Below are 24,668 nucleotides of genomic sequence, written 5' to 3'. Positions count from 1 at the left end.
TAATCAACAAGGAGGAATCAATAATCAGCAAGGTGGAATTAATAATCAGCAAGGGGGAAATAATGGACAAAATGGTGGGAACAACCGAAATAGAGGAGGGCAAATGGCAGATAATTTTGGTCACGCAACACAGCCCGCTAGGACAGCGAGTTCTAGACTCTCATACCCATCTTTACACCTAGAGTTTCAGTTTAGCCAGCTGTTGAACTGCAGATTGTAGACTTACAGGATCAGTTTCGGAGAGATTGGGAGAGCGGTGGACAGGACTTTCAGGCAGCTATAACTCTTCGAGACTATATTGATGTGAGATGAGACACATGCCTCATTCAGGTGACAAGAACCTAAATTATAAGCTAAGGAAGAAAGTGGGTAAATTGTTTTTACCTTATTTTGATGCTTCTGGTAAGACTACAGCACGAGCTTGGGTCCAAAAGGTGGATACTTACCTTCAGTTGAATCCTATGTCTAAGGAGGAAGCTATTAAGTATGTTGCTATACACCTTGATGGAGTTGCTCGTGAGTGGTAGCACCACGGTATGGTAATTATGGGACATGGGCAGATTACTTCTTATATTGAGTTCACAGAACGATTGATTGAGAGGTTTGACACCAAGGATCCTGAGTTGCATTTCAAAGAATTAGCACAGCTTAGACAGTGGGGATCAGTAGATGTGTATATTTCAGAATTTCAGCGATTAGCAGTGCTAGTGACTGATATTTCAGAGAGGAGACTTGTTGTCTTATTTATGGATGGTCTTTCAAATCCTTTACGAGGTTGGGTCAAGGGTCATGATCCTTTGACATTGCAGGAGGCCATCAAAAAGGCTAAGGACTTGGCACCCTCATCCTACAAGAGCAAATTAAAATCTAAGGACTCTTATTACAAGAAGGACAAAGATAAAAAAACATCTCATAAAGATTCACACCAGCCACGTGAGGGTACTAAGAAATTAGATAATGACCAGCGAAATGAACTCAGAAGGAAGAAATTATGTTTTCATTGCAGGGAGCCTTGGGATCCTTCTCATGTTCAAATAGTTCATCATCTTTAGGGGACAGCAATAGTAAATCAGCAGCCGATGGGGATAGCAGTGATGATAGAGTGATTGCGCGCTTGACAGGGAATCATAAATCAATTAACTTTAAGGTGCGAGATGTGATTCAGGGGCAGCTAGTGATATCATTGATAAACACTGGGTGCTACTCATAATTTTATCAATGCTTAGGTTGTGGCGAAATGGGGATTACAGACAAAGGAGCATGATGGATTCAGAGTTATAGTGGCTAGTGGGCATAAAATCCTATGTACGCAGAAAATTTCTAATTTGCACATGAGGATTGGAGATTATGAATTGGTTGATGATTTCTATGTTGTAGACATGGGAGATTATGATGTCATACTAGGCATGACTTGGATGAGTTCTCTAATTGAGTTTACATTTAATTTGGAGAGAGTTGAAATGAGATTTGAGCATCAAGGCAAGAAAGTGGTACTTCGTGGGTTGTCAGATGGTGGTCTTACAACAATTTCACTTAGATGAATGGAGAGGTTGATTTGTCATGACCAGGAGCAGTGGGAAGCTGAGATTTTAGTGATGCCAGAGGGAACGGGACAGCAGAAGCAGTATTATCCACCACAGGTTTAGTCACTGTTGACCAAACACTTTGGAGTGTTTGGTGACATACCTCTAGGTAGACCTCCTAATAGGGGGATTGAGCATATTATAGAATTACAGGGAGCAAAACCTGTTATTACTACACCCTACAGGCATCCAAAAAGGTATAAGGATGAGATCGAGAAGGCTATCAAAGAGCTTCTCGAGATGGGGCACATCAAACCTAGTAAGAGCATGTTTGCTTCTTCACTGGTGTTGGTTAAAAAGAAGGACAGTACTTTCAAGATGTGTATTGATTACAGAGAATTGAACAAGAAAACGATAAAAAACAGATATATCCAATTCCCCATATTGATGAACTCAAAGATGAGTTACATGGTGCCTGCTACTTCTCCAAAATAGATTTGAGATCCGGCTATCATCAGATTCGAATTAGGGAGGAAAATGTGGAGAAGACAGCTTTCAGGTGTCATTATGGACACTTCGAGTTCTTAGTCATCCCCTTTGGCTTGACTAATGCACCAGCTACCTTCCAATCCTATATGAACAAGACATTCAAAGATCAATTGAGGAGGTTTGTGTGGAGTATTCTTGAGCATGAATCCCTGTATGCGAAGATGTCTAAACATGCTTTTGGGATGACAGAGTTATTGTACTTGGGGAACATCATTAGTGTTGAGGGTGTTCGTGTGGATCCGAAGAAAATCGGAGCTATTATGGATTGGCTGCCACCGAAGAATATATCCAGTAATACCCCGGTTATTTTTTTTTGTTTTTAAAGACCAATCAGAATCATCAACCAACATAGAACCCATTAAGGTTAGAAAGCATAAACTCAAAGCTTGCTGAAAAAGCAACCCTTCCACCTTTCGATCACCAAGTGCCCAATGTGGGAAGGTGAGAGCATACGGTGAAGAGGGGATCGTTAGATCACAAATCTGCTGAAATGATAAAGTAAATACAATACTTGGCGGCAAGCCAGCTCCTTCCGCTTATCCAACGAGAAAACAAGAAACTTGGCGGGGAACCAGCCAAGAGAAACATACAGCAGACACAAATCACTCAACCGCAATATTTCAGCGAGAGGACTGAATTACACAAACTCAACTCGACCGCTTATGCAACGAGAGGACCATTACAACCAATCATCACTCAACCGCTTATGCAGGGGGGAGGACTGAATTACAATTAACTGATGTAGGCGGCAAGCCAGCCTCTTCCACTTTTCAGCGAGATGAGAGTTTACAAACCAAAATGGGTTAGTAGTACTACTACTTAACCTTACAATAACAAAGAGAGTGAGAGTAGAAGAGTAATGCTGAACATCAGAGATAATAAACATGAAACTCTACTAACATCAAAACTACAGGCTGGAAATGCATAACCAACAGCCTATGAACCCACTAAAGCACTCATATCTCTCTCAATTCATACCCAATTCAGCCCAAAACAGTTCTAAACCAACACTATACCAGCAACGATGAAAAAAAACCCAAGGTGAGCCATCAAAACACCCTCATTTATTTGGCACGCATCCCAATGCACATCCTAAACCTCACGCCTAACCAGAGAATTTCGATGTACTCTAATAAATTCAATGCTCAATAAACGGGCCACAAACTTACAGAATGTATCGCCAATAGCAGGAAAGATGAATGAGCCGGTACCCAGAATGATAGAATCGCCTGGCCAAGAGGTATGAGCAAAATACAGTTTCAACAACTCCGCGACCAGCAACTAGAAAACACTCCAATCCCACACAAAACACTCCACAATCTGCAAAACTCACTCACCAACAACAATACTCTCCCAGGTGAAGCCATCTCACCCATGCATTCTGCTGCTCCGAGACATAGTTTCTAAGATATCCTTCCAACCACTTATTCACTATCTCGGTCTGCCCATCAGTTTGTGGGTGATAACTTGTGCTTGGAGTGAGCACAGTACCACATAATCTGAAGATCTCCTGCCAAAAAGCACTTAGGAACTTGTTGTCCCTATCACTCACAATGTTCTTCGGTAACCCATGTAATTTGAACACATCTCGAAAGAACACTTCAGCAACCTGAGCTGCTGTAAAAGAGTTGGTGATGGCGAAAAAATGAGCAAACTTAGTTAGCTTGTCTACCACCACATAAATACTATCCTTCCCTTGAGCTCGTGGCAATCCAATGATGAAGTTCATGGAAATACTTTCCCATTTTCGACCGGGAATAGGCAAGGGATGTAACAAACCAGCTGGCAGATTGTGCTCGTCTTTGTTTCTCTGACATGTGTGACACTCCTTGATGTACTTCAAGACATCATTTTTAAGTCCCTTCCAAGAAAATCTCTCTCGGATCTGCCTGTATGTTTTGAAGTAACCTTGGTGACCAGCAAGGGGGATATCATGGAAAGTCTTCAAAATCTTCTCCTTTAGCTTATTAGATTCAGCCACAATGAAGATCCTTCCTTTGTATAGTATCAACCCCTCAACCAATTTGTACCTTTCATCATGAAAAGTACCTTCTATAATGCTGGTTGCAAACTGATTTTTGGCATAATCAGCAAGCAACAACTCCCTCCAATCAGCAATAAGCTCGCATAGTGAGCTCAAATGGGGCCTTCTGGACAAGGCATCAGCCACAACATTGTTCTGGACCAGCTACCTTCCAGTCCTATATGAACAGGACATTCAGAGATCAGCTGAGGAGGTTTGTGTTGAGTATTCTTGAGCGTGAATCCATGTATGCGAAGATGTCTAAACGTGCTTTTGGGATGACATAGTTGTTGTACTTGGGGAACATCATTAGTGCTGAGGGTGTTCGTGTGGATCCGGAGAAAATCGGGGGCTATTATGGATTGGCTGCCACCGAAGAATATATCTCAGTTGAAGGGATTCCTTGGGTTGTGTGGATTCTACCGCCACTTTGTGAGGGGTTTTTCTCAGACTGCTGCACCCCTTACCGATTTGACTAGGAAAGATGCTTTTGAGTGGTCAGACAGAGCTTAGCAGTGTTTTGACAGATTCAAGGAGTTGATGAGCACATGTCTAGTGTTGGCCATTCCAGATTTCAGAAGGCCTTTTGAGTTGCATTGTGATGCCTCGGGTGAAGGCCTTGGTGCGGTATTGATGCAAGATAGACACCCCATTGCTTTTGAGAGTAGGAAATTGAGGGGGCTTGAGAGGAGTTATAGCATATATGACAAAAGAAATGTTAACGATTATGCATGCCTTGGCTAAATTCAAACAATATTTAGTGGGCAGTAAGTTTACCGTCAAGACAGATCATAACAGTTTGAGGCATTTCCTTGGGCAGAAGGATCTGAATGACAGGCAACAGAAATGGGTTAGCAAACTGCAGGCTTATGATTTTGATTATTTACAAGGAGAGGATTTATTTAGTGCCAGGATCTGCTATGAAGCAGAAGATTTTGAGAGCTTTCCATGACTCACTATTAGTAGGACATCCAGGGTTTTTCAAAACCTATAGGCAAGTGAGAGAGCGCTTTACTTGGAAAGGGCTCAAGTCAGAAGTATTATAGTATGTGAGGGAGTGCCCAGTGTGTCAACAAAATAAGCATGAGCACTCTTTCCCAAGTGGTTTATTGCAGCCCCTACCCATTCCTGAGAGGAAGTGGGCCAGTGTTGCGATGGATTTCATTACGGGCCTACCTAAGGTCCAAAGCAGGGATTGCATATATGTTGTGGTGGATTGGTTGACGAAGTTTGCTCATTTCTTCAGTATTTCATCCACCTATACAGCAGTGCAGACGGTAGAATTGTTTTTCAGAGAGGTATTCAAGTTGCACGATTGCCACGAAGCATTGTGAGTGACAGGGACAGCAAGTTCATTAGTAATTTTTGGCAAGAGCTCTTCAGGTTGTGTGGGACAGAGCTTACTCCAAGCACCAATTATCACCCGCAAACAGATGGACAGTCAGAGATTGTGAATAAGTGGGTGGAAGGATACCTCCGCAATTATATCGCAGGGCAGCAGAAGGCATGGGTGAAGTGGTTGCATTTAGGAGACTATTGTTATAACACCACTTATCATATGTCCATTCAGATGTCACCCTTTATGGGCCTTTATGGTCATGAGGCTCCGAGCTTCTTGGATTTGCTTTTTGGGGACAGCCGAGTACCTAAGGCTATCTTACAGGAGAGTCAAGATATCATGAGGTTGCTGAAGGAAAACATACAGAAGGCTCAAAATCAGCAGAAACAATATGCAGATCAGCATAGAGTGGAGAGATCTTTTGACGTGGGTGGCATGGTTTATCTCATGTTGCAGCCATATCGATAGTCCACTCTCAAAAGGAGTGGTGCAAAGAAGTTGAATCCACGCTACTACGGACCTTTCAGAGTTGTCAAGAGGGTTGGTGAGGTGGCTTATGAGCTAGAGTTGCCGGCAAACAGCAGGGTACAAAATATGTTTCATGTGTCACGACCTTAAAAAGGCGCTGGGTCATAATGTGGTACATGTTATCACAAAAGCTTGCACCCTTGCTGAGCTATCAACTCAGCAACCTTGTGAAACATGGAAACAACCCCGAAGTGTGGGACCTTGCACAAGGGGGTTGAATCTCTGGAGAAGGCCGGCTTCCTTCTCAATCTAGGTGCAAGTGTTGAACTAACTCAACACTTCAAAACTAACTCTTAAGCCTATCCTAACAATTTGCAGAGGTAAAGGGAAGAGAGAATGCTTGAAATGAAAGGAGGTGATGCATCAAGAAGAGATTGTCTTCTTTTATGTTGCAGGAGAGGAGGAGCATTTTTATTTCAATGTCCATCCTCACACATTTCATTTGGTATATGTAGTGGGCTGGGTACGGTTAAGCGATGCCTTGACCGGCCATGTCTTTTGGACATGGCCGATTAAGACATCACTTGATCGTGCCCCCTCACGATAATAAATGTTTGAATGAGAGACTTCATTTATCTCTCATTCAATCATTTATCTTACCGAGGCTATCATGCATTAACACTACCTCTTAGCTAGGTAAGATAAATGTAAAAGGTATTGGGAGCAATATTCATAAATCGTATGATGCTTATCTTGGGACCATAGTTTCAAGATGTGGATTGCCTCAATCGGCGATTCTATCCACAAGCTCTTGTGTGGATTGCCTCAGTCGGCGATTCTATCCACGAGCTCTTACGTGGATTGCCTCAGTCGGCGATTCTATCCACGAGCTCTTACGTGGATTGCCTCAATCGGCGATTCTATCCATGAGCTCTTACGTGGATTGCCTCAGTCGGCGATTCTATCCATGAGCTCTTACGTGGATTGCCTCTATCGGTGATTCTATCCACAAGCTTTTACGTGGATTGCCTTTGTCAACGATTCTATCCACAATCTTGAGTTATTGTAAGATCGTCACCTTCCAATAACCTCAAAAATACAAGTGGAAATCATTTGGAAGTCGTCACTTCCTTATGATTTACACAGGGCCCATAAAATAATTATTAGTATTAATAATAATAATCAATTTTTACAATTTTTACCTCATAAGTGCTCAATCTTGATTAGTAAGCTCCCTCTCAATCACAAGGTATCTTGAGTTTCTTCTAGAGAACATATTTTTCTGAACATACGTCTGACTTTCTGACTTCAGCAAGGGACGCTTGTAGTTTAAGTTTGAGATGACAAGTTCTTGCAATGTGGCCATATTCGAGACTTTCAAGGAGATATCAATCTAATCTTAATCAGATCTTCCTTCAGGCGGTTGGGCTTTATAGAAGGAAGCCTGGCTCTAATACCATGTTAATTTTGTGGATCAGAATTAAAATTTATCTTGTTCTATGTATTATCTATCACTGAATTGTTGTATAAATCTGATTGTCTTCTTTCATGTTGCAGGAGAGGAGGAGCATTTTTATTTCAATGTCCATTCTCACACATTTCATTTGGTATATGTAGTGGGCTGGGTACGGTCAAGCAATGCCTTGACCGGCCATGTCTTTTAGACATGGCCGATCAAGACATCACTTGATCGTGCCCCCTCACGATAATAAATGTTTGAATGAGAGACTTCATTTATCTCTCATTCAATCATTTATCTTACCGAGGCTATCATACATTAACATGGAGGAGGAGGGAGAAAGGCGAAGAAGAGGAGGGGCTAAGCTTAGGGAAGGAACTTCGGTTCCGGAGCTCCAAAGAAGGGAAGAGGAAGGGAGAAGAACTTCGGAACCTCTGGGTTTCGGAGTTCCGAAGAAATTGGAGAAAAGCTAAGGGAAGGAAGGGAACCTCAAAACTCGGAGGTTCTGGAGTTCCGGAGCAGGAAAGAAAGTGGCTAAGGCAAAGAACTTTAGAATCTCGAGGTTCCGGAGTTCCGGAGGGGAAGAGAAAAAGAGGGCCTAGGAACTTCCAACAAGGCAACACTTCAAACCATGATTCTACTGCTTTTATCCTTGATCAGATGGGGCAGCGCTTGTCCATGGAACATATCTCTGGTCGGTTCTCACTGATGGACGAAGGGTGTCATAAAATGACAACAATACCTTCAGCAGAGTTACCACAGTACCTTCAGTAGAGTTACCTCATCATATAAAATGACAACAGTACCTTCAGCAGAGTTACCTCCTCTGGATGATGAGGGGAAGCTTATTTTGGTTCTTGAGGCTGTTTTGGAAACTAGGGAGCATACTTTACAGAGACGAGTCATCAGGGAGTTTTTGGTGAAGTGGAAGAACTGTCGGTAGAGGATGCTACCTGGGAGGGTGAGCAGGTCTTACAGCATCTCGAGCTGAGATTGCTTGAGGACAAGCAATTTCAAGGGGGGTGGACTGTAATATCCCCTTTTTAGCAGTTATCTGGCATTTTTTTGTTAGCCCTTTTTGCCATGGTCCCAAGGGCTAACCAAGACTTTGCAGGGATCTATGATGGTTTTGGCCTAGGCTAATTTAGTTTCAAGCTAAACGGAATTGATTTGTCAAAGTTTCCAAGAACTTACTATTTATAATAAGTCAATTCGAGCATAGTGCCGGGAAATTTTTGGTGCATTTATTCATTCACCTGGATTGCATTTTTTATAAAGGAATTAATTGTTTAGGCAAAAATCAAAAGTTTCTAAAGTTAAATTTAATTATTTAACTTAAGGGGTTATTTAATGCTGAAGCTAATGTTTAAATAGGAAATATTAAAAGTACCCCTTCTTTGTGGAGACATGAGGGGATGATGTTATTTTATTCTATTACTCATTTATCCCACATTGATAGTGCTTTGGGATGCGTGCCAAAAAGAAGTGATAAATAAAAGCATTTAATTCTGGAAACTCATCTTGGAAATTGTGTTCTAGAAGATTGAGAAACTGAGATTCTGGAGAAATCTGGAAATTGTCTTGGCATTTGGGGATGAAATCCCTCGAATGTGACATTTCTCTTGTATGTGAGAGACCAGGTTTGGAAAATCATTTAAAATGAAATTTGTCAATGGAAGGAGAGTTCGAATTCTTCAAACTGAACTAGGGTACACAGGATTGATAAGGGGTTTTACTCAGAACATTGTGTTTGATTATTATGTTCTAGCTGCAGCAAACTTTCAGTTCAGAAATCATATAGTGCATACTTCAGTAGTTGGCGTGGGTTTGATTCGGCAAGCAATTTCTTATATATAAGAATACGTTCTGGGAAGTTTGAACATTGGAAAAAGTGTAGTTTGTTGACATGGTACAACTTTGCAAGTCGAATTCTTCAAGTCTGCAAACAGCAAACTAAATTCCTTTACCAGGGCGTGGGCTTTAATATCTACTGTGTGAAGTGTTATGCCTTGTGGCTGGGCGTATAAGGCATTACAGGCTGAGCACAGGGAACACCTCTTTACTGGGAGCGAATTCATCATCGGGCTGGGCATGTGACTCAGTGGCTGATTCCGTTTATATCCTGCTGGGTGTGAAAAATAAATTTGTGACTGGGCGCAAACATTAAAACAGAGCAAACTGGAACTCCAGAACTGGACGTGTTTATTCCTTCTCCTGTGCATGGAATAAGTTACTGCACTGTGGCGATCAGATTGGTCGTGGTGGGAGTGCTGCTCCATTACAGGCTGCGTGGCAGACAAAGGTGAAGTTGTGAAGGAAAGTTGGATCAATAGGATTGGGAAGGACACCCCACAAATACTCATAATCCCAGGTTCAGTTTACTTACTGCAGTTTGAAAGAAAGTAAATGTTACTTTGAACTTAATGACTCAAATGTTAGTAAGGAAGTGATTTTAAACTGTAAGTGCTGAAGGCAATGGATTAATTAACCATTATTTACTGTCAGTAGTTCTGCTTGATATTATACAGAAATATGTCTTATGATTACAAACAATGTCATCTTGAATACTTGTTGTTATTGAGTTACTTTCCATGAGTATATGCATGAATGAATGTATAAAATCAAACGCACCAGATTCCAACTAAACCAGAGTACAAAAAGTAAACAGAGACAAGGATCAGTTAGCTATCTATTTGACAGAATAACAGCAGTTAGTCGCAGGATAAAAATCAGATTGATCAGACCATTACAAGGTATAAGACCCTTTGTAACAAAATCTCGTTACAAAGAATTCGCTGAAATATCAAGAGATCCTTATCATTCTTAGATGGCTCATGCTCCATTCTAAATACACAATATTTAGAGAATGTTTCCCCCCCCTTCAAGATTAACAATGAATTAAATGCTGGAAAGGTATCATCTTTACTATTATTCGTGACCATACTACTCAGTGGTCCTCTTTTGAAATCCACCTTATTGAATCCTTATTGTCCGAAGTTCAAATACATAGCTTGGCAAGCATATGCCTAGAAAGAGTTGTTGTTATGCAAAAGATTCATATGAGCATCTACCATAGGAAAAATATTGGGCATTACCAAACTCTTGTAGCGCAAGGTTCCTAGCAAAATCTAAACCTCTTCTTCATATCAAGACATCTCAGTCTCTGAGACAGATGGTAATTCAGTCAAGTCCCAGATATCAACATGAAATAAAGTACCCATCAATAGCTAGACATTAGAGAAATCAAATACAGTCTCCAATCATCTTTAGACCTATTTAATCAGGATCAAACATCCTTCACATTCTCTAATCAGTACAGCATCTCTACATTTTTGAGAATCTTATCTCACCGACTGTCATAAAGTTTCTTAACTATTGTATTAGAAATAATAATTCCACAACTTATAAAGCAAGAAACCTAGACGTCTCTGTACACTAATCATGGGCAGTGCATACTGGTGAAGTAAATATCATTTAGGGTATTGTGCGTTCTTCCAAGGCACTGCCATTGTCACAATCTATACTTGATACTGGAAGCTCTTCCATTTTTTACCTTAAGCCAGTACTTATCATTTCACAATCTTCTCACTAATGAGAAACACCACAAAAGATCATGTTCAAGAATGCAACAAGTCTGCTTGTAACTCCTCTATCTTGGGTCTTTCATACCCCACAAGTTAGTAAGATATTTCTCTGTAATAACCTCTACAAAATTTGCATAGCCAACTCACTACATCCCAAATTTATAAACAACATACCAAGCTGAACTAACATATTTTATTTATGTCGTAAAACAGGATTACACAAAGAGATAACAGAATATTATCAGGCCAAACCTGCAACACATGCAATGATCCCAATCAGATACACTAAGGATCAAAATGAGCCCCAAATTACCTAACATATACAGATGTACCTTGGAAATGATCATAGTTAGTGATGGAATACATCTTTTATTCTCCAAGTTAAGAAAAGCATCTCTCTCTAATTTGCACACTTAAATCTCGCACCACTTCAGATTATAAAGATAAGCTAATAAAATCTTACTGATATTTTAATGGTTCTTAAATCACAAAATCATCTTCAGATATTACTTCACATGCTCTACGTTTGGCTTCTATTTTCATGCAGCAAACAAAACTGAGCCAATGCCCATGTAACATTTCAATATACATTCTTACACCTGGAGCTATTGTGAAGCCAAACTATAACCAGAACTTCAAAAATCTGTCATAAAGATTATAAAATACATACAAAAGAGAAGAATTTTGGAAATTCTCTAATTGGACTAGCTACAGAATGTGAGAATAATGAAAATGAACCAAAAAGATATAAATTCATTTTAGAAAAGAACATCTAAGACCATAGATGTTTGTCATGCTTCTAATCCTCATCTTAATGTGTTAGGCTCACCCTTGTTTTAAGGCAAAGAGATACCCATGTTGTGCAAACATTGGGTCAACCAAATCAGTCCTTGCAATGCGAAAATAGAAATTGAATTTTGGATTGATACTTTTTGTCCTCCCTCTCTAAGGATGAGAAAAAACTTATTCAAAGTTACAAACCTTACTCTTGATTATGTTGTTGCGAGTTATTGACAAAAAACATATCCTAGTTCAAATTTGCAACTTGAGATAATATCAGAGTTGTGTAGCGGAAGCTAATTACATCACAAGGAGGATCTAAGGATTACAGATCTCCAAAGGTTGACTTTGGGACATGTTGTGACCTAATCCACACATCGACCCATCGCAGATGGGGACCCCTTGTTTTCGCTTTTTTTAGGTTTTGTCTTAGCTCTTCATTTTCATAAACCTTCATTCTGAGAGAGTTAAGAGTTAGAGTTTTGAGGTCATTCCGGACCAGATTGAGAATATATGCTTAGAATTGAATTTAAGAGTTGTCAAAGTGTTCAAAAGGTCTGAAGGGCAAAGATCGCAATTTCTTTGGGTCATTTCTGACAACTTGCTATTTTTAGAAGAAAAAAACTCTGCTTTTTTGAAAGTGACATCTGGGTTTTTTGAGCTATTTTATTACTACCCATTTTGTCGAAATTTGAAAATCTCGCCTCTAGATATAAAAACAAGACTTCGAAAAATTTTGTTTTTTTTCTAAGATTAGGGTTTTGTTCTTTAGGTCGTTTTGATCCTACCCATGTCTTCAGATTCTAAAAATTTTGCTTCTAAGTGTAAAACGCAAGGGTTTGAAAAAATTTGTTTTTTCCGAAATTAGGGTTTCAATCCTCATGCCAAATTAATCCTACCCATATTCTCAGATTTTGAAAATTATGTCTTTAAGGGTAAAAAGCAGAATGCAAACCCTAATTGGGGTTTTGTTCCAAAAGATCAGCCATTTTATCAATACCCATGTTCTCAAATTTCAAAAATAAGGTCTCCAAGTGCTAAAAGCAAAATGGAAATCCAGATTAGGGTTTTTGTTCAAATGAACCAGCAAGGTATGGACATGGCATGAACAATGTTGACCAAGTCAAAAGAAGGCAAGTGAAATGGCACATTGAAAATTTTGCCCAAGTTGAAGAAATAAAAATGGCAAAAAAGTTCGACAAGGCTCAAGGTTAAGCAAATGGAATGGCAAATGATTAGTCAAAATCATCCAAGAATGTCAAGCATGGAAGATGTTTTAGCATAATCAATGTTTGCCAAGGCATTGGAGAATTGTCCAAATAAAATTGTCCGACAAATGTTAAACTCCTACCAAGGGTTAACTAATCCATGGCAAGAGTTTATTCAAACTCCTACCCAGGGTTAAGCTTATTCATACACAAAAATGTTTGACAAATCTTCCAAGTGCACCTCATAGCCAAGCTAAAATTGTTCGACAGATGGCAAACTCCTACCGGGGGTCAACTAACTCATGGCGACAGTTAACAAACTCCTTCTCAAGGTTAAGCAAATAAGAAGCCGAGGCGTGAAAATAGCTAAGTATATGCAACTTTCAACATGTCCAACACTCTCCAAAGTTGGCCTTGTCCAAGGATTAACAAAGTCCGCCTTGATAAAAGATGGCACAAGGAGTATAAAGTTCGCTCAAGAAGACAAGTCTAACACTCTCCAAAGTCCGCCTTGTCCAAGGGTTAACAAAGTCTGCCTAGGGAGAAGAGAGTGTAAAGTGTGTGGCACAAGCACATAATAAAATATGTCTAAACTCTTTCCAAGTTCGCCTAGACAAGAAGACCTTCCTAATTGGCGATGAAAGATGACATGGCAAGGAAAAATGACTTGTCATTTAAAACAATCAAAGTCAATAAAATATATGACATGTCAAGTTCGAACTTCTAGAAGAAGATATAAAGCAAATAAAACTTTCTAAAAAAATAATGGAAGCCTCCATGTTAAGTTCGAACTTCTAGAAGAAGATATAAAGCAAATAAAACCTTCTAAAAAAATAATGGAAGCCTCCATGTTAAGCTCGAACTTCTAGAAGAAGATTTAAAGCAAGTAAAACTTTCTAAAAAATAATGGAAGCCTCCAAGGAGAAGTTCGAACTTCTTGGAAGAAGAATAAAGCATTAAAACTTTCTAAATTTGCAAACTCCCTTCTAGAAGAAAGCAATGAAGGGTTCGAACTTCCTAAAGGAACACTCAAAGCAATTAAACTTTCCTAAAATTACTGCCTTGTGTGACAAGCAAAAGGTTAAGATAAAGCTTCTAGAAGTCTCCAAGAAAACTATAAGACAAGGTTTTATTTCATTAAAGACTTCATTATTTGCCTAGCAAGGAGAAGTTCGAACTTCTAGAAGATAGGATAAAGCTTCTAGAAGCAATCAAAGGAGCTATAAAAAGAAGGTTTCATCCCATTAACACTTCTTTCTTCAAAGCAAGATTGAATCCTTCCTAAAATTCGCCAAAGGAAGCAGTTCCAAAGTTTGATCAGGTTATTAAATTTGCAGCAGAGTTAGCCAAATTCGCCTTAAGAGATAAAAGCAAGACCAAGGGTTTGAAAGAGGTATTCAAGAAGTGCAGCATATCCTCCAAATTCGTCATTAACAGCAGATTGAAGGTTTGATGATAAGACAATAAAGCTCTTCATATCTTATCATATTCAGAAAGATTCACCATTGTTCATCCTTGAATCTGCTTAAGAAGAGAAAGATCAATCAAATCTGCACATGGCCTTCTTAAAAAATCTTCCAAATCTGCACTTCACCTTGTCCAAAAGACTATCAAATCTGCCTTTGATGAAACAAGACAAATTTGAGGAAGATACATATCTAAAACTCATCCAAGATCATCCTAGACAGCAAACTGAAGGTTTGTTGAAGATAAAATTATTTGACAGATTCCTTGATGATCTTCCAAGTATAAAATGAGTTTTCCTAAGGAAGAATAAACTCTGCCCTGTCAAGAAGAAAATAATCTGAATTCACTTATTCAAGGGTTTGAGAGCTAAATAAAATTATCTAACAGTTGCAATCCCAATTTGCCATGATTGGCAAGATTGAAGATAGCAGATTGAAGCTCTAAAAGCCATCCAAATCTGCCTTGAAAAGGAAAGATTACTCAAGTTTGATCCACATGACCTTCCAAACATAACACGAACCTGTCCATAGCATGTAAATTCTGCCAACTAAGGAGGCATTCAAGTTGGAAGTTTGTCTCACAAAACATGGCTTAACCTATTCTCATCCAAGTCCGCCTAGGGTTGGACAAATGAAGCATCACACAGAAATGAAATAAAAGATATGACAGGGATGAAGACAAATTGTCTGATCCATCTTGAAATTCACCATGAACAGCAAGTACAACAACTCCCAAAATTCACTAAGTACAAGAAGAATGGTTCGTGACAAAAGGACGCATGATTGTCCAAGCTCACCAAGACATGATGGTCGAAGAATCACCCAAAGATAACTGTCCAAAAGAGAATCGATCCAAGACAATTCAAGACACGAATTGGCAAGACAAAACAAAATTCAAGTTCGCCTAAGGGAAAAGAAAGACAAAACAAATTGAAAAATGATTGTCCAATTGACACAAAACATTCCAAAATCACAAACCCAAAGGCATGAAGAAATTGTCTAAACCCTTGCAAAACAATTATACATTGATACATTGATTTATCCAGGCATAAATGGAATATGTGAAGATGCCTAACCAGGGACTTGAAATTGAAAATAAAATTGCCATGACAAAAAGATGAAATTCTGATCACAACCCACATAAAATCAGACTAGCAAGTTGGAAAACAATTTTATTTTCAAAAAAATTCGAAAGTTACAATTTTCAACACTTCGAAAATTTTCAAAATTTAAAATTTCTAGAAAGTTCTAGAAGATTCCTGGATAAAATTGAATTTTTGAGAGAGGAAACAAAACTTTCCATTTTGGAAAGATTAAAACAAAAAAACAAAAAAAACAATAAAAATTATTTGAAAATTTCAAAAAAAACAATAAAACAAATCAAAAACTTCTAAATTTAAGAACCCTAAACTCTATAAATTTTCAACCAATTCACTTTCATAATTCATTATTCAGGTTGAAAATTTTGGAGAGCATTTGAAAGAAGTTTTCTCTCAAATTTCATAAATTTTGAATTTTTGATGAAGAATTGTCCAAAAGAACATTCTTCTAAGTGTCAAGGGTCTAGAAATTAAGCACTTTTCTTTGATCTTAAGGCAGATTTTCAAAATCAAAGGTAATTTTCAGTCATAAAGAGGATTCAAAAACTCAATTTGACTGAATTTCCTCATCTTTCTGTCTTATTTTTCATTAATTTCTTGACCAAACCCTTCAAAGACTTAGCCTTTTAACAGGCTGAAAGTAAAATTTTCAGAAAAGAATTTAAAATCAGAATTAAATTCTGAAAATAACATGAAGTTTTTATGTGTTTTTGCAGGTAGCAATGAAGTTCACCAGCAAGGGAACGCAGTTGAAATCCAAACTCAAGTCCAAGTGGAAGAATATCACTGACACTGATCTCGGGCATGTTGATATGGAGGAATTTAAGAAAAGAATGTATGGACATGATGGACACATTCCCACACCTATTGCTCGTAGGATGATGCAAAACGGAATTGTCCAGGCAGTTGGATTCCCACCAGCCAAAGAGTGTGTCGAGTTGATTGTCGAATGTGCTTTGCACTATAAAGCACAATCTAGAGAAATCATTGCACCAGATGGAAGGGTCCTAGCTAATCTTTCAGAATTGTCCATCTAGGAGACATTTGGTATACCAAAGCACAATAAAACCACCTATAAGACTAAGGAGCAAGCCAAGAGGGTTTATGATAGTCAATCCAAACTTTGTGCTGCAAATGTAAGCAAGTCTTGGCTTGAGAAGAAAAGACCTCAAGGAAAGGTGCCGACATATTTGCTACGTCCATTCTTCAAGGAAGAGTATGGTGATATCATCCTACTATTGATAAGATAATGGGCAGCCCTAGACATGGATGTACTATTTCATGGATGAAATCACCTCAAGAACCAAGATATTCAATTGGTCCCGCATAATCAGTGATAACCTTCATGAGCAGTTGATGAACTTGGAAAGGACAAAGACATTCCACATGAGTTCCTACATAATTTATTTGTTGGCAGCCACTTACAAATATTCAAGATTGATTTGCAAAGGCATAGTAGGAGGTGGTGAGAATGAATTTCGATCATATGATTGTTATCCTCAACTGCAGCTCAAGGAGAAAAGTTTTTGAGCCCATGACGCATTCCTGATGTACATAACAAGAACACTACAAGGAGGCACTCATAACCGACTTTCTCATGAATCTAAAAGTTTGATCAGCCAATATGGATCCTGATTTATCCAGTTTCCGAAGTTCACCTATATCAGAATCCAAGGTTTCACTGGCCGTCCCTACCGATTGCTAATCTACCCAACCAATAGGATGATTTTGTTGGAAGTTCTCAGACAATTGGAGACATATCAAAGTTTCAAAAGAATAAGGCAGAAAGCAGCCGTATCTTTTCCATTCTTCATTGGAAACATGGAAGAATCTTGTTCAACTACGTAAGCAACTGAGGGTGCCAGGCTTGAAATGCAGTGGTATCCTTTTACCTTCTACCAATCCAGAACCAATTATGATCCTCACAATAACATCAGATCAGTAAAGTTAGAAAGATTCAGCCATAGAGTAGATATAGAAGATTTTTGGGGAAATGTTGTTGATGAGTACGAAATCAGGAAAAGGTTACATTCCAAGCTATCTATGAATTTCATCAAAGAAACTCAACCTTTTCTCGTACCAAATCAGTTAGAAGATAATGGAGAGCACACTTAACCTGGTTTTGATGAGCATGCACCTCTTCCTCCTATCAAGTGGTCAAAGCTGGATCATGCAAACTTAGCCACCCTAATGCGGCCAGTCATGATATATACTAGGTGGTGGGTTAATCAGAAGTGTCACAGGCTGAAGCAGAGAAATATAACTTTGACATATAATCTGATGGGAGTAGCAGAAGGATATTCTTCAAATGAAGAAGCAACACAAAATGCCAGACCAAGCAAGAATGCTAAAAGGAAAGGGAAGGCAATTGCGAATGAAGAACCAGCTCAAAAAAGGGAGAGGATAGAACCATCTCATTTCACCACATCAAGGAATGAGAAATACATATTAAATATTGATGAACCATTGGTTGAAATAGAAATTCCTTCCTCAGTTCATGAGGAAAATGAAGAATTAGTCCATTAGGAAGATAAACAGCCACCATCACCTACTGGCACAGAAATCCTAGAATCAGAGCATGTCACAGATATTGAAGAGGAAGAGTTCCAAGAAGGGATGATTTCTGCTCTCTGAGGGATTGCACGTGACATAAAAACAAAGGATGACCAAGAGGTAGAAGGCATTGAGCAGCCCACTGTTCCTGAATGGCTGAAAGAAAGATTGACGCTAAACAAACCAGTAGTAGAAGAACAAGAAGAGGATGACATGGTAGACTTCTTGGCCAGGTTAGAGCAGACTGCTGTGAAGAAGTCAACCAAGAGATATTCTACCATCCAAAGAGATGAGACAAGCAACCACACAGTGCAAATAGTTGTGCCTAAGGTGGACAAAGCAAAGGGAGACATTGCCCCTCATGAGTTTGAGATCACCACTTTTGACTTAGGTCCAATCACAAAGACCCAAGCAAAAGATGACTTAGATAATTCAGTTGCTTCCATAAAGGCAAAACTGGATGAGGAGACAGAAAAGAAGAATGAGCATAAGAGAGAAGTAGAGCGCCTGAAAGAGTATATTTGGCAGTTGACCACTACGCCACTTAATCAAGCTAATCCAGAAGCTCTCTTACTTTTGGATTCACAGCAGGTAGTCAAAAAATCTGAAGAAGATGCACTGACAGCCAGAGAAACCAAGGATTGGATGGAAAGTACAAAAGAAGAGGCAACCAAGTTCATAGAAGAAATATCATCAGCATATGAGCAAACTTCTTCTTAGCTTTCCAAGATTGAGAATATGGCAGAAATGTGGGCAAACTTTCAAGATGTCCAGGAAAGAATCATTTCATGCCTTTGAGAACTCAAAGGAATCTCATCCCAAGAGTTGGTTAATCATAATATAATTGAAGCAGGGGCTGCTTATGATTTCCACAGTTGGCTCTGGGCATTGGTTGCACGGAATGAAGTCTTGGAAAAGGTGCAAATTGATGTTGATAAAATAGAGGAGTAGAAATAGTTAAAGAAATACTTGAGAAAGAAACAATTCGAGAAAGGGATATGGAGTTGGAGAATCTGAAGATCAAAATACAGGACATCTTTGCCATCACAGGACCGGTCTGGAAGAGCAACTTGGCTAAAACATCGAACCTCCTTTCCATCAAGGATGCCTTTCAAAAGCAACAACTTGACTGGGAATTCATCTTTGCTCTTTGTGCAAATGACTTAGAAGGACTGGAATTCAAGGTCAACCTATTGCCACATGTCACAATGGAGGAAATGGACCAAACTGTGTCCAAGTTCAATGAATATCAAAAGAAAGGGATACAATCCTAAAAAATAGCATCTTGTGACACTTGTCTCTTTTGTAATTGATCTTTGATATTATTTTAGGAAACTCTATCTAGGGTTGGGTTGTTTAGATCTCAATCGTTGATCTTAGATAAATCTAGGCCATTCATTTTTCTTTCAAAACTCTATATAAACCCCCATTCTCTCATTTCATTGAGTTGTGGAGAGATTTATGAAATTGTTGCACAGAACTATATGACTAATAAAATATTCATTATAAGTATTGTTTTGAAATCTTTTTATTGCTAAATGGTTGCATGGTTACATACTCCCTTCAACAAAGATTAGATTTACTTAAGTAATTTGTTTTCAAGTTATTAGATGAATGATAGATCTAATAGTATTGATTGGTGAAATCTTGCTAATACTTTTGTTGGATGGATGATTTCCTTTCAACGTACAAAGTTAGTCTAAGTTGTTTTTGATATGGATGTTTAACTAGTACTTGGAATGATATTGTTCAATTGTTGGTATTCTTCATAAGTATGAAAATCTTAAGCATAACCTTAGAAGATTGCACCCGCTTTGCGTAGTTGTCTGAGTGTGGCAAAACAGAGCGTCGTTACCGGTTTCATCTAGTCATTGTTGTCTCTTGAGTTCATAGGAATAGCTTAGGAGTAGCATAGGATCCTTAAACCCTGATCTTTTATCTTTTTTTTAGTCCTAAATTAGAAAATCCAAAAAAACATAGAGCATAAATTGTCAAATCTGCCTAAGTTCAACTCGTGAATGATTAGACCTTGGAGTTGCCTTGTGGTCTTCTCGCAATCTTGGCATAAGTAGTGATTTTGTTCGGGAGAGGATAGGATACCCTTGTGGTATTTTATTCAAGTGTTCAGTAGATGATAAAACGTCCATCAACAAGACCCTCACATCACAAAGATCTAGTTAACAAAATTAAATCTGCCGTTGCTTGAGGACAAGCAATCTTGGGAAGGGCGGACTGTCATGCCCCTCGCTGATATTACCACCTCACAAGACAAATAGCAGCCTTAAATAACAACTAAACCTGGGCATTAGCAATTAACGCCAACTAATATTAGAAAGAAAAAATAATAATAACATTTATTGGAAGAGGAGCGACTAAGCCCAAGAAAATAAATAATTATTGGCAGATTATTCTAAGTGGCCGACCCGGTTAAGAAGAGAAAATAAATATCAGCAGTTCTAAGTGGCGGACTAGGTTAGGGAAAGGCAGCAATCAGTTGGAAGAGATGCCTCACTTAGAAGGATGGTGATATTGGCAAGGAGATGTGTCCCTCCATACCTCTTAAGAGATGTATAAGGCAGATCTTAATGTGGGAGAAGGCATGAAACAACATCAGAAATAGGAGTTCTGAACAGAATTCAGAATTAAGACAACCATTTGATATTTAGAACAAAGTGTGTGGTATGCAATATAGAAAATCTATTGTTTATCATGAAATCTCTCATGAAGTCTTTAATTTATTTATTATGAATTACATTGCAAATCCATCAAAGATTTAGGATGAGTAATTATTTATTGATTTTAGTAGAGTAATTATTTATTGATTTTAGTAAAGCAATCATATTAGAAACTGGCAAAGGAAACATAATAGAAAGATGCAGGAGTACAAGTCCACTTAATTGAGTAGACACCTATTGAGTTTGTAATTGTGGGCCCTCGTTGAATTGGTATTTGTCCACCAAGGGGTTGGATTGTCTTGGCTGGATGTTCAGCGCCCTTGGGCTTAATTGGAGAGGATAGTCTCCTGGCATCCTATGGTGCTTTCCCCTCATGTTTCTAGTATGGTTGAAGCTATAGTGTGAATGATTACAATAAGAATCTTCATTATTATTTTAACGTTAACTGATTATTTTCCTAAATTCAATCACTATGGTGAAATTTAGTAAAAGAATACTCTTGTAAATAAATTGTATTATTGTTATTGTTATTTTTGAGCAAATTTCAGGTGTATCCAAAAGGAGACATTACATCAAAAACCTAGTTGTAGCACTTGTTCGAGATGAAAACATCAATCAAATGGTAGGCACAACAATCATGAGGATTGAAACATTGATTAATGGCCAACCATCAACAAAACAGCAGATCCAACTCTATCAACAACAACAATGTTAGTGCAACAAGTTAACTTTCTTTTCCACCGCATAATGTTCTATTTGCTCCATGAATTACGGAGAAAAATGTGTTGCATGCTTGTTTGCATTTAAGCTAACGAAGGAGAAGTGTGCACCATAATTTCTGCTCCTGTGTGCTATTTATTCATTGTACATCGTACATTTTATATAATGTAAAAGATAGAATTTCATTATTATTTGCAGCTTTGTTCTTCTCTGTTTTCTGCAAGGTTTTCTTCTTTTTCCAGCTAGATCTATATTCTATTTTGCAGGATTAACAATGGCATCATCCCAACCAGAGGACATCTATGCAGTTCTTCAGTTTGGAGCACATTTCTGCAGATTGATATCTCCCTATCTTCAGACGATCAATTTCTGTATCAAAGACCGTGTACCTGTTTGTTCATTCATTTGAGCAATGCAGAATATGTAAAACTGCATTTTTTAGCATTCGGGAATGTCCCGGAGGTACTTGTGCAGTAATTTCTATGACTCTGATATAATGCTGTTGCAATGTGGATTCATTTGCAGTTCTTCATTGGCAGTTGCAGCTTTCTTCTTTAGTTTGAATAAATGGTTCAGAGTTTTTCTCACTTGGGTTTTCTCCTTTCCTCTTTGTAATTGGGTTCTTGATCAGACTTTGTTTCCAAGACCCATATCTCTCCTTAGTTAGACTTAAGGGGGGGTGTTAGCGCAACAAGTCAACTTTCTATCACACCGCATAATGTTCTATTTGCTCCATGAATTAAGGAGATTTACGAAGAAAAATGTGTTGCATGCTTGTTTGTATTTAAGCTAACAAAGGAGAAGTGTGCAGTTTTAACTCTGCCTCTTCCACCATAATTTCTGCTCCTGTGTGCTATTTATTCATTGTAAATCGTACATTTTATATAATGTAAATGTTAGAATTTCATTATTATTTGCAGCTCTGTTTTTTGCAAGTCTTTCTTTCTTTTCCAGTTAGATCTATATTCTGTTTCGCAGGATTAGCTGCAAATTTTTACATCCAAAACCCTAGTTGCAGCACTTGTTAGAGATGAAAATATCATCAAATGCTAGGCGCAACAATCATGAGGATTGCAAACATCAATTAATGGCCAACCATCAACAAAACAGCAGATCCAACTCTATCCACAACAACAAACTCCCTGAAAATGATGGATGGAAACATGAATTACAGTTGAACCTATTAAATTTGGCACCACCTTATTATGCTATAAGAAACCAATTCACCTGGACAATGATTTAAAAGGGATTGCGATCCGATGTCATTGGCAGGTACACGACAGAATAAAATGTCAATTTCAAAAAATAGCTACACATTTTTTTCACAAAATCTCATTCTGATGCCACGGGCTGTGGAAGCCCTGCAATAAATCAATTATAAAGGCTCGTAGTTTTACACTTAGACACTTCCAAACAGTGTGATTTCTTGGGTTTCAGTTCTGGTGTGCAGTCATATACTTAACATTGCACAGAACTCTATTTGAAGCACACCTATTCTGTCCCCATCTATCTTTGTGGCCCTAATCTCAAAAATTCATCCAGCAATTTTTTCAATTGCGAACCCCAGTAAAACCCTCATTTATCTTTTAAAAAAAGTCACCCTAATCAATGAACCATAATATTATTGGGAATTTGAATGATGCAATATAACCATACATATTGATAAGTTTATACATCAATGCAATTTTTTGATTGAGGACCAACTAAAATCCCTGTGTATCTAGAAAAGAAAAAGGTAATTTATAAATATGCAAAGAACCTTGATTAATCATGAGTTTTTTATTCGTTTAGTATCTCAATTACTGATGAGCTTTTGTATCGTTTTGTATTCTTGCTGTTTTTCGCTTGATGACCTGGTAAACCCTAACTTCCCTAGAAAAATAAAGTAACCCTATCTATATACCCTATACTATTGGCAAATTAGGTTAATAAGTAATAACCTTAGTTACTAATGATTTTATACTTCATTTGGTATTTGTTATTCTTTTCGGATTGAGACCATGTCCAGTCCTTGTTTATTCAGACAAAATGAGGACCTAATTAATCTAAGTAACATGGAGTTATCGAGATATTTAAGATAATGCAAAATAGCCTTAATCACAGAGTCCTTGTTTATTCAGACAAAATGGGGACCTCATTAATCTAATTAAGATGGAATTATCGAGATATTTAAGATAATGAAAAATAGCCTTAATCAATGGTGCTTTGCAGATAAGAAAAAACAATACAGAGACGCTTATTCACTACTGGCAAGGACAAAAAAAGAGTGAAACATTATTAAGTTAAAAAGATGGAGTTCAAAGCAAATATAATGCTTGTAACAACAAAATATACAGAAACACCTGCAAATTTATGTATTGAAAGAGAAAACACCTTTGAGATCCTAATGACAGAAATTTCTATTCAAATAAAATGGAAAATTAGTGAAATGAAAATTGAACGTACCAACTCTGTTACGCCTAGACTTTGGCATGTTTAATACTCAAAGCTGTGCAGTCTATGAATACAGGAGATTCCGCCTAAGGAGACATTTGCTTTCAAGGGTTTGTGTACAAGAAAAAATAAAGTTGTGGGGTCTATGATTTCAAGAGATGCCGCCGAAGAAAAGATTTGCTTTTAAGGGTTTACGTGCAAGAAATAATAACGCCGAAGGTGATTCTGCTTTGTCTTTTAAAGTCCTTCACCGTCACTCAAGACATGCCAGACGATCTGAATGATCCCAACCGTTCCTCACTCGCCGTTCTTTCCTTCGCGCTATAAATTTACCCGATTCCGTCGCCGCCTTTCTTTCCCCGCCATATATTTTTAATTCACAATTTTTTTTGGCCTTTCCTTTTTTATCGTTCAGTTTTTTTCGGCTTCCCATCTCCCCATTTCCCGGGCAAAGACAGAATAAGAAGCGAAAGGCACGCGGCAAAATTTCATTGGCAGATAGTGAATGTCAGTTTGAACATGATGGCCATAGGTATTTAAGCTACTTTGGACATGAATGCTGACATAGCGGTGTACCTTTTAAATTTTCGAGTAGAGATTCAACTTTTAAATAAATAGATTGTTTTTTTAAAACAATTATAATTTATTTTGTAAGTTTTAATTTATTTAAAAATAAAATAGAATTATGAGTCTGCATAGATGTCTGTGAGCAAGAGGAAACTATAAATCATTTAATAGTCCAATTTAAATTCGCATATCAATGTTGGTATCATTTTTGTAACAAATTA

At 38.1% G+C, this 24,668-nt stretch overlaps 1 protein-coding gene across 1 annotated transcript in view; it reads right to left on the bottom strand.

The window, feature by feature from the left end:
• LOC131052008 (ubiquitin-like modifier-activating enzyme atg7) overlaps nt 1–24,277 on the bottom strand; it is a 60,374-nt gene extending 36,097 nt beyond the window's left edge. The window contains exon 1 of the mRNA XM_057986617.2: nt 23,893–24,277. The gene's annotated coding sequence lies outside the window, so the exon portion shown is untranslated. The remainder of the gene's footprint in view (nt 1–23,892) is intronic.
• Between the last annotated feature and the right edge of the window lie 391 nt (nt 24,278–24,668).

The sequence above is a fragment of the Cryptomeria japonica genome, chromosome 10, assembly GCF_030272615.1.
Source record: "Cryptomeria japonica chromosome 10, Sugi_1.0, whole genome shotgun sequence".
NCBI classification, from domain to species: Eukaryota; Viridiplantae; Streptophyta; class Pinopsida; order Cupressales; family Cupressaceae; genus Cryptomeria; species Cryptomeria japonica.
Note: the sequence above shows the minus strand (reverse complement) of the source record. Positions and strands in the feature narration are given on the sequence as shown.